Raw genomic sequence first — 10,410 nt, 5'->3', positions numbered from 1 at the left:
GAGAAACAAAATTCACATGGACTGAAGCTGGGTTAAATAAATACAATTAGGAAAATTATATAGGTACAGATTACAACAGTGACAATAGAAGGACAAAACTCGAAACTCAATGTTGGTCTTAGAGAAGAGGATTTTTTTAAAGCATTTCCCCACTTTTGTTTGAGAGATGTAGGGTTATGCATGTGGAATGTTGCATATGCTGTTAGAAGGATGTCTCAGATGCTCTAGGTAAACTCCTGCTGTATCTTTGATACAAGAGGTCTGCTGCGTAGGGGAAGGGGACAGGAAAGAATAGGTTGTACCTAACAAGATGCCATGTGAGAGAGCAAGGGCCCGGCCCGAGGTCACACAGCGGCCCGAGGTCACACAGCACGCTAGTGCTGGGGCAAGGATAGGTATCGAGCAGCGCTCATCGCATCTCTCTGCATCTATCTCCCGGGCAGCACTTCCCCGAGAATTAACGCAATGAAGGAAGAGGGAGAGGAGGATAGAGACGGGGAGGAGGGGAAAGAAGAAGGGGAGGGGGAAGGGGAAGAGAGGGAGGAGGAGGAATAAGAAGGGGAGCGGGGAGAGGAAGAGAGGGAGGAGGAGGAATTAGAGGGGGGAGCGGAGGGGAAAGAAGAGGAGGAGGGGGAGAAGAAGAGAGGAAGGAGGAGGAGGAGGAATAAGAGGGGGAGGAGATATTCTGAAGCCCCTTTGGAGCAGACGAGCTCCGCGCCCCACGGTCCCTCGCCCTGCGTCGGGGCGCGCGTCCAGCCTTGTCTAACGCCGGCGACCAATAAAGTTGGTTGAAATCGTAGAGGGAGCCGGTAGCTCGTTGCTAAGGAAGTGGGCCGAGGATACGGGTTGCTAAGGAAGTGCGCCGCCGCCGTCTCTCCCCATCCGGGGCAGCGGGGAATGGCTGAGCCCAGCGACCGGCCGCCGCCGCTGCCACAGCCACCGCTTGGTCCGGCCCCGTCCCCGGGCTTCGACCTCAGGTGAGTCAGTTCTCGGGAGGCCTCTCCCTGATCCCGCCGCCTCGGGCCGACTTCTTCTTGATCTGGCGTCGGTGCCGCCGCCCCAGGAATCTCCCTCCGGGCCGGGGAGCGGGAGGAGGTGCCGAGCATCCATCCCAGAGGAGACCTCCCGGTCCAGCCTGCTCCCGAAGCGGGGAAAAGCCAACCACGATCGGGACCCACCCGTGACGGAGAACCCGGCCTGTTGAGGCCAGGTGCTGGGAGCCAGAGCTGGCCTGGCAGGGAGGGCAGGGCGGGGGGGAGGGGGGGCGGGCGTTGGGGGTCGGGGTAGTGTGGGGGAGGCTGTGATGTAGGGGGAGCTGTCCAGGAGGGGATGGATGCCAAAGAGAGAGAGAGAGAGAGAGAGAGAGAGTGTGTGTGTGTGTGTGTGTGTCGGGGGGGTGGTGGTGGTGGTGTGATGTGGTGTGTGTACGTACGTACACACCTCTTATCCGGGCATAATGATGAGATCCAGATAGAAAAGACTGTAGGGTCCCTTAGTTGATGTGGGATCTTGGCTTCCCCTAAATGTTCTGGAGAGGAGAAAATACAGTCACATGGCGAGATCCCTTGCTAGTAGAGGGTTTGGCGGGGTTCTAGATTTGGTTCTGTTTTCTACCAGCTTTCTGACTTTGGGAGCCTTACTTTTCCCATCTACAAAATGGGGATAAGAAGACCAGTCCTCACAGAGTAAATGGTTGATGTAACAGCACATATAAATGCAAGGAATTATCGCAAAGAAGATACTGCAGAGGCAGGGGCCAGTATGGATGGTGATATATACTCACTGCAGAGAAGGGTAATGCCTTGTGGCAAGAAGCCAGATTGGTAACCATCTTGAAATGGTTAGCATTTTAACTGGTTTTGTTCCTTAGAATGAATTCGTATCTGATGCTTCCTCAGTATGTCTGAGTGTGAATTAGAGCCAGTAGCACACAGCCCTTCTCTAAAATATCTGTGGTAGAAAGTATGCTGTGTTTGGAATGAGGGAAACTGGGTTTGAAATCTATCTCTAGCACAGTCACTAACTATATGACATTAGACAAAGTAATTTAATCTCTCAAAGCTAATAATGTCCTATTTATGTTATATACCATAACAAGTTGTTATCGGGAAAGCACTTATTAAGCCTTAAAAGTGTTATAGAAATAGATATTATTTCTATCAACACGTGTTTATTGGTCATTGGAACACTTGGATTGTACATGAGACCTTCCCAAGAATTACCTATATATAAAAATTAAAAGTGTATGCTTGCTTCCTGGCTTTCCTTGTAGTCATGATAACTGACATTTACATAGCATTTTAAGGTCTGCAAAATGTTTTACCGGTACTATCTCATTTGATCTCCATAGCAACTCTGTAAAATAAGTATTATCCTTATCTTACAGATGAGAAAAGACTCTGGAAAGTTAAGTGACTTTCTCACGGGTCATGTGCCTAATAAGTGTCAAAGGCAGAATTGAGATTGAAATCTTCTGATTCCAAGTCCAGTATTCTTTTTATTATATTGCATTGCCTCCTTGGGGGAGGTGCTTCTTTCTGCATTTCAGTTTTCCTACTTGTAAAATGACAAGTATGATGGTTTCATGAAATTATCTCCTTATCTAACGTGACTACAGATTGGGGAAATAATGTCTATTTAGGCAGCAGCTCATGTGAAAAACGAACAAATGAACACTAGGGTTTTGGGTTGACCACAATTTCAGTGTTAGTTAAAAAACCTAATGCATGGGGCGGCTAGGTGGCACAGTGGATAAAGCACCGGCCTTGGATTCAGGAGGACCTGAGTTCAAATCCGGCCTCAGACACTTGACTTACTAGCTGTGTGACCCTGGGCAAGTCACTTAACCCCCATTGCCCAGCAAAAAAACCCCACAAAAAAACCCCTAATGCATTCTTGGGCTATAGTAACAAGTATAGTGGCCAGAATCCATGAGGTAGATGATAGTGATATTGTCCAGTGTCCAGCTACTTCTAAAATAGAATATATAGAAAGTAAGTTCCTTGAGAGCAGTGTCTAGCACTATTCATTTTTGTAGTCCTAGTGCCCTATACAATGTATGGGTCAGAACAAGTGTTTAATATTTGTTGAATTAGAATATTGTGTTCAATTCAGGGGACCACATTTTATGTGGGACATTGGCAAACTGAGCATGTGTAGAGAAAGATGAACAAGGTAATGGAAAGGGGAGGTGTTTTAAAATGATGTAATGTGAGGAATGTTTACGAATCTAGAAATAGTGAACTTGGAGAAGGGAAATTTAAGGAATACATATTACTATCTTCAATTATATGAAGGACTATCACGTGAAAGAGCAATTAGATTTATTATACTTATTCCAAGCAGAATTATTATTAGCAGGTGGAAATTCTAGGAAGGCAGATTTGGTTTAATATAAAGAAGATCTTCCTAACAATTAGAGCTCTCCAACAGTGGACTGGTCTCCTTTGGGAACTAGAAGTCCTCATTGCAAGAGATATTCAAGCACAGCCCAGTTGACTTCAGACTGGAGATGTTCTAGAAAGGATTCATGCTTCAGGTAGGAATAGGACTAGATGATCTCTCTCTGGTCCCTTTGAATTCTAGAATCCAATGAAATATTATTCTTTTTAGTTTATAATTAGAAAATTCTGAATTGGACTAAGTGACAATGGATTAAAGTCTTCTACATGGAGCCTAGGGAGGAAATGCTGGTTCCCACCATTGAGTACCATGCCATTCTGTGGAGAGGCAGATGCTCTCTGTCTGTCATTGCTTTGACCCTGGGTTTTTGGCATCATTCGTATTTTTTTTGGTGGTGCAATGAGGGTCAAGTGACTTTCCCAGGGTCACACAGCTAGTGTCAAGTGTCTGAGGCCGGACTTGAACTCAGGTCCTCCTGAATCCAGGGCCGTGCTTTATCCACTGTGCTACCTAGCTGCCCCGAAAAGTGACATTTTAAATAAGTTAAATAAAGAACTGTTTGGGTTATGTCAGGGGTAATTCTTTAGCATTGCTAGTGAATTTGAAGTGTTGGTAGACTCGAGGGAATAGAACATTCCTTTTGGTACAGGGCCAAGTATTCCTAGTTTGATACTCCGAAATGTTGGTGATTTCATCAATAGGATATTCCCCCAACCATTGTAGACTCATGCCTTAATGCAGGGTTTTTTAACCTTGGCCCATAAAATTGTTTTAAAAATATTTTGACAATTGGATTTAAAATAATTGGTTTTCTTTATGACCTCCTGTATTTTATCTTATGTATCTACAAACATTATTGTTATAAGGAGTCCGTAGGCTTCACCAGACTGCCAAAGGGGTCTAGGACGCAAAAATGGTTACGAACTCCTGCTAGTTGATGGTACTTCATGACTTGCTGTGGCCAAAAAAAGTTTCATTTTATGATTAACTTCCTGAGACTGAGTCTTTCAACACTTATGAGAGAGACACACAGTTTATTACTTTTCTAGTTTGGCAAAACCTTCTAGAACTTGTGTTCTGTTGGTATAGCCTTTGAGAAATTAGGAGTCACTTCCTTAATACAATGAGACACTGAAGGGAGGCTTGATTGGAAGAAAGTCCTCTTTAACACAGAATTTTTTTTTAATTTCTTTTTTTCTTTTTTCTTTTTTTTTGTTTTGTTTTGTTTTGTTTTGTGGGGCAATGGGGGTTAAGTGACTTGCCCGGGGTCACACAGCTAGTAAGTGTTTAGTGTCTGAGGTCATATTTGAACTCAGGTCCTCCTGAATTCAGGGCCGGTGCTTTATCCACTGCGCCACCTAGCTGCCCCAACACAGAATTTTGATAGAGCTAGAAGGGACTTTAGAAATCTAGTGCAGCCCTTCTCATTTTACAGATGAGCACAGTGAGAATCAGAGAGGCAAACTGAACTGCCAGGGTCACACAGCTTAATAAATCATAGAGCCAAGGATCCAAGGCTTCTGACTCCAAATCTTTTTTTTTGTTTGTTTGTTTTGTTTTGGTGGGGCAATGGGGGTTAAGTGACTTGCCTAGGGTCACACAGCTAGTAAGTGTCAAGTGTCATCGGCCAGATATGAACTCAGGTCCTCCTGAGTGCTTTATACACTGCTCAACCTAGCTGCCCCCCTCTTTTATTTTTTTTTGTGTGTGCCTCCACTATCTCTTGAAGCCTCTCCAAACTCATGTTTATTGCTTTCCTGACACACCATCTATCCATCTCATCCTTTGTGGCCCCCTTCTCCTTTTGCCTTCAGTCTTTCCCAGCATCAGGGTTTTTCTAGTGAGTATTGTCTTCTCATTGTGTGGCTAAAATATTTAAGCTTCAACTTCAGTGTTTGTCCTTTCAGTGAATAGTCACAGCTCATATATACTCTAATAAGTATAAGATACTATTATGTAAAATACTCATAAGTACTTTTTGATCGGGGTGATATTCATTATGTTAATATTGTAGCATCAAAACTTCCATAAAGCACCAAAGCCTTATCACTATCAATGGCTGGTTATGCAATTGTAAGCAAATTATTTAGCCTCTCAGTCCCTCAGTTTTTCCCATATGTTCAGTGGGATTATTATTATTGATCTTGACCTAAATATCATATATTCACAGAATGTTTCCTACTCTTTCATTTATAAATATCTTATTTTAAAGATAAGCTTTATTGATACCTTTTGTCTCTACATTGCAGTCATTTTTCCATCCAACTGTTAAGGGCTAAAATTCTAGCTAGTCTGTCTAAAATATCTAATGAGTGGTCGCCAATAAATTATAAGCTTTAGCAAGAGTTAGACTTTTAAGCATTTATTAAGGAGAATAAGAATTTGGTAAAGAGAGAGAAAAAGGCCTAGATTTCTATCTATTAAAGGGAGAGCACATTTTTAGCTCCCTTCTCCACCAGCGTCCCCAGGAAAGAGCGTGAGACCGAGCGCCCGTCTCTTCCTTCCTCCTCCCACTAGTCCGCGTCACTTCCTGACTCCTGGTCTTGCCCTCAAAGACCTTCCCTTCATGGGCAGAACTCTTCTACAGTAAGTATCCAGCAGGTGGCGTTATTCCAATCGTTACAGTCCCCCCTGTTGTTCCTCAAGAAACAAAATGTTTCCTTGACGGAACAGTAAAAAGAATATAATAACTATTGCTAACTAATAATATGTGAACAACAATATAGAAAAGGAAGAGAGGAAAGTTTTGTCCAGAGGGGCGATTTTTTTTTTTCCTCATGAACCGACGCTTTGACATTAGTCTTGCAAAGGGAGGGCCTCTGCAGAGAATACATGTTACAGATGGTGTATATTATAACAGAAAGAGAAAAAAAACAACAAAAACAACAAATCAAAACTGTTCATTTAAAGTCTCTGAAAGTCTTTTCTCAGATGTCCTCTAGGTGTAGTCATGGAATGGAAGTCTTTTCAGGGGTTGATGTGTGGATGCTGGTAATCAGCCAGGAAAATTTCCTACAAAATTGAGCTTAACACAACTTTAAAATAGCTTTGTCAATAATCAAATCAAACAATGAAAGTTCTCAAAAACATGTCTAAGGGAATTCAGAATCTTAGTTGTTACACATGAAACATATAATAAAACAAAAATTGAAACATTCTTTAAAATTATAGTATTACTATAGTCCCTCCTTATGGAGGGTAATTGAGAAGACAATTGCTGCGATATTAATTTTTAAAAATAATTTTTATCTTTGTTTCATCACTTTTTGCATCATCTGCCTAATTATCCTCATGCCATCATGAGAAATTAAAAAATCTAATATAATTGGTAACAGGTGTCAAGGCCAAATTCAACACTGTATTTATCATGACACCTGAGATAATTATGGGGGTTACCATAAAAGAACAGAGAAATGATGGGATATGAGCATTCCCACACTTGAGCAATATGTACTGCCCATACAGTATGCCAGGCTTAAAATAGGTGGATGGAATATATGTCCATGCCACCGAACATATTGGAAGAAACTGAGTCAGACTTAATCAGATGCATGGGATTGAGATGTCCATGGCATCAGGCATATAGGAGGGAGCATAGAAGCCAGGTGTAGAAGTGAGATGGGTGGGATGAATACTTCCAGCCATCTGTACAATATTGTGGGGAAAAAGAGAATAAAATATTAAACCAAGAGAATCCAACCTCAACATTTGTCAAAAGCCGTTCCCTCAGCCATACCTTGACTTCATGCATGTCTCCCCTCATGTGACAGTTCAGTGTCTGCTCTTGCATGTATTCCTCTTGTGATTGGATGGCATCTTGGCCAACTGGCATCTGATAACTCAGAATAAAGGCAATTAATGTCTTAAATGATAAGTTCCCATAATCCAAGTCTCATATGGATTTAAAAATTGAGGATAATAAATGATTGCAAAAATGTGAATACATCTTGACTCAGAACACAATATATAATTATGCAACAATTTCAAATAATACCCCTTTTTTTTTTACTTAGTATACAATTACTTTTGTGAAAAATCAGAACATACTTAAATACAAGTTAAAGCACAACAGAATCTCAAAGAACTTTTTTTTGAAAAAAGAAAACTTTTACAAATGTTCCCCTCTTTTTTTTTTTTTTTTTGGGAATATGCTTATCAAAAATAATACTTCTAGAATCAATTTACACTTGCCATGGCAACCAATTTGCCAGGGAAATGCTTTAAAGAGTTTGATCAAATAATCAGTTGAGAAAAAATAACAAAAACAAACAACTCAGAATATGGGAGCACAATACTCCTAGAATTAACATTGTATAATAAAATCAAAACCATCTTGCAATGTTTCAAAATTAGATAGACAAATGAATAGAAGAAAATACACATTGAACAATAAAATACAGTGAAATTCAAACTAAGGAAATCTAAATGAATATGAACTTAATATCAATAAGAGTATTATAAAATATAAACTTGATCACATGTCTATAAAAAGCTTTTACAAATATTCTCTTTGTTTTAGAAACTAAGTATAAAACACAATCTCAAATGCATGAAAATCTCTACGAAAATAAACCCATACCATTAATTTCAAAATGTATGTGTAATAGCATAGAAATCCTATGTAACCTCTGAACTGACATTATTACTCTGAGTGAATTCAGAACACTTTTGATTCCGATATCTAAAATCCCCAATACTCATATCAATACCTTGCTGCTGACTTCTACATTTCTGTAAAATATATACCCTTCCATGGCAAAAGAAGCAGAGTCTTGAACTATGTTGATTGTCATTCTTATTCAGCTTAAGTTTTTCTTCTTTAACCCCTCTATATTGTCTGTCGGGCTTTTCACCATACAAATGCTTTATAAGATTACTAATTAAAGACAAAAGCAGGTTAGCAAAATTATGAACAAAACAAGCATATCTGGAATTTAAAGGGCTTTCTAAGGTTGTCTCAGAAGCACAGCCAGGCTGGGGAAGAGTTGAGCCTGAAGCTGCAAATGTAGTTAGAGAAAGTTGAGCATGCGCATCAGTTCTCTGGACTTCCCAGGCAGGGGAAGCAATGGGCTTGGCCATGGGAGGAGTAGAGGGTGGGGTCTGGAGAGGAGGGGAGGGACCAGCACAATTTGAATCAGATTTGATTTTGAACTCAGGCCTGGATTCCTCTTCCCCCACTTTGCCTCCAGGTGCTAGGGGATTAAAAGCTTCTAGAGGGTGGGTCATTGCCTCCAGGCATGCAAAATTAGAGCAACAATTAGTGTTAGAATTGGGAAAAGCTGCAGGAATCTCTTCAGGTTTCTCTGAAAAAGCATGGTTGGGAGAGGGAGAGATATTTCCTTGTGTGAGTAAGTTGCTGGCTCTTTTAACAAAAATAAAAAGAAAAATAGAAAATCCACAAAAACAAAGCATTAACATGATCTTATCTCCCATTTGTCTGGTTAAACAGACTAAAATCAAAAATAGGGTAATTAGGGAGTTTAAAAGGTCCATTCGAAAAAATTTAAAGGGAAAACACAGCCAGTGCGCCAGTACTTAGCAGTTTAAAGGGTAGGGGAAATTTCTTACCCAACCGGAAGATCAGAAGTGAGGTTCAGCTTATCCCTTCGTGGTCACCATCTGTTAAGGGCTAAAATTCTAGCTAGTCTGTCTAAAATATCTAATGAGTGGTCGCCAATAAATTATAAGCTTTAGCAAGAGTTAGACTTTTAAGCATTTATTAAGGAGAATAAGAATTTGGTAAAGAGAGAGAAAAAGGCCTAGATTTCTATCTATTAAAGGGAGAGCACATTTTTAGCTCCCTTCTCCACCAGCGTCCCCAGGAAAGAGCGTGAGACCGAGCGCCCGTCTCTTCCTTCCTCCTCCCACTAGTCCGCGTCACTTCCTGACTCCTGGTCTTGCCCTCAAAGACCTTCCCTTCATGGGCAGAACTCTTCTACAGTAAGTATCCAGCAGGTGGCGTTATTCCAATCGTTACACAACCTTACCCTCTCCAGAGTGAATTCTTTGTTGTGACAAAGAAAAATAAGCAAAACCATCCATAGAGACCATGGCTGACAATATTCTGGCATAGTAGTCCCTTTTGATTCTTCCCTTGAGGGAGGAGGTATCTTTCATTATCTTTTTTCCAGGACCTTCACTGCCAACCTTTCTATTTTATAGATAAAGAAATTGAGGCCTAGAGAGATTAATTAAGTGTCAAATGACACACAGCTAGTAGTAGTAGGTAGCAATCTGGAACTTGAGGCTTTTTGACTCCAAGTCTTGCCATCTTTTTACCATACCCACAATTTTAGGACAGTTTACCAGTTGTACTTGTTTTAGTTAACAGCACCCCCCCCCCCCCCCCCCCCCCCCCGCAAAAGATGCCACAGTTGAAGCTCTTGTTTTCAGGGTTAGTTTTATTCATAGTTTTGTCACTAACTAGGTGTGTAACCTTGGATACCCTTACCCTTTCTGGGCTTCAGTTTCCTTATGTATCGTCTGATTATCTGAGATCTCTTTTAGTTCTTTGATTTTGTGACCGTGAATGTTGAATTCTTTTCAGACATATTATTTGGTTTACCTGGTAAGTAGATAAGCTTAGTGCAGTAGAAAGATCATTCATTGTATTTAGTCAGAACACCAGGGTTCAGCTCTTAATTCTGCTACTTAAATGATGCTGAGATCTCTGAGCCTGTTTCCTTATTGGTACGGTGAGGATAATAAACCTGGCTACCTCACATAGTTGTTGACTTCATGTATTCAAGTGCTTTGTAAACCTTAAAGCCTTGTAGAAATGCGAATGATGATTGTTAAAATATCTACAAAATGAATAGTAGGGTGGCATTTTCTTCATTAGTGACTTCATTTTCTCTTCCCAGACCTTCTTGGGTGGGGCTAATAAAGCGTTTTTTTGGGTTTTTTTTGGCAGTTAGCATGTGTTCTAATCAGCTTAGCTCATCTCCAGTGCACATCTGCACTGCTGCTTGAAATTTGTTTTTTTAAGCCTCCCACTCTGATTGCAGT

General features: G+C 41.0%; 1 protein-coding gene across 1 annotated transcript in view; it reads left to right on the top strand.

Moving 5' to 3' along the window:
- Positions 1-701: 701 nt before the first annotated feature.
- Positions 702-10,410, top strand: part of KIF3B (kinesin family member 3B) — a 44,415-nt gene continuing 34,706 nt past the window's right edge. Inside the window, exon 1 of the mRNA XM_043984905.1 lies at positions 702-977. The gene's annotated coding sequence lies outside the window, so the exon portion shown is untranslated. The remainder of the gene's footprint in view (positions 978-10,410) is intronic.

Source organism: Dromiciops gliroides, chromosome 2 (assembly GCF_019393635.1).
Source record: "Dromiciops gliroides isolate mDroGli1 chromosome 2, mDroGli1.pri, whole genome shotgun sequence".
Lineage (NCBI taxonomy): Eukaryota > Metazoa > Chordata > Mammalia > Microbiotheria > Microbiotheriidae > Dromiciops > Dromiciops gliroides.
This window is presented reverse-complemented; position numbering and strand designations above follow the sequence as displayed.